Here is a 1,029-nt window from a genome sequence, read left to right as displayed (position 1 = left end):
GGGCTGGCCCCACCGCTGCGGTGCTCACAGGGTGGATGTGCGGTGAGAAGGGGGAGACCGTAACATAATGGGAACTGGGTGGAAGCGGCGCTGGCTGTGTGGCACCAGCTGTGCAGCACGGGCTGTGCAGTATGAGCTGCACTGTGCTGTGGGGCGACAGCTGATGTGGTCTGTGCAGCCCAGTGTGGTCCTTGCAGTCTGGTGTGGTCCAGTGGTGGAGGCTGTGCAACACTGGGAAGGAAGCCCAGGGAGGTGGCACAGTGCCGTGCAGTGGCTGGGCAGGACCTTGTTGGGTATGCGGTGGTGTGAGGATCTGCAGAAGTTGGAGGATAGCGTGAAGGCACTGACCCAGGGCAGTGACTGGGTGCTAAACTGGACTGTGCGTCATGGCTAGGCGCAGTGTAGGGCAGCAACTGGAAGCAAGACAGGGTTGGGCTGCTCTGTGTAGTGGCTGTAGGCTAGGCTGGGCAGAGCAGCGCAGGGGTTAGAGGCTGTTCCGAGCAGTGCTTGGAGGTTGGGTGGCGCAGCAACCGAAGGGAGATGCAGTGCACTGCAGCGTTGCTGTTGGGGTGCAGCCGCTGGATAGGAGGGAGGTGCGGTGCAGTGCCGCGGCTGCAGTGACCGCAAGATTTGGAGCTGTCTCAGCTGGAGGAAGGTGCAGTGCTGTGCAGTGCAGAGGAGTAAGGGGAGCCGTGAGACAACGCGGGGCTTGACAGGTGGGGCAGTGCTTGGAGGGGTCCTGCAGTGCCGTGCCTGGAGGAAGGAACGGCGTGCTGGAGCGCTTGAAGGCATTGCAGTGATTTGAAGGTGCCACTGAGTGCCTTGGAAGCAGTGCACGGATTTGAAGGAGGGCCAATGCCAGGCGGCGACCGGGGAACTGCGGAGCAGCGCTCTGCAGCCACTCAAAGTGGGAGGGGGGGGGCCGTGTAGCGATGGAAAAAAGGCAGCGTGGTGCAGTGACAGGGGAGGGGGAGCAGCACGGTGCAGTGATTGGAGCAGGGCAGGGCAGAGGAGAGGAAGGCAGGGACC

Source organism: Haliaeetus leucocephalus, unplaced genomic scaffold (assembly GCF_000737465.1).
Source record: "Haliaeetus leucocephalus isolate CR32 unplaced genomic scaffold, Haliaeetus_leucocephalus-4.0 Scaffold848, whole genome shotgun sequence".
In the NCBI taxonomy this organism is placed as follows: domain Eukaryota; kingdom Metazoa; phylum Chordata; class Aves; order Accipitriformes; family Accipitridae; genus Haliaeetus; species Haliaeetus leucocephalus.
Note: the sequence above shows the minus strand (reverse complement) of the source record.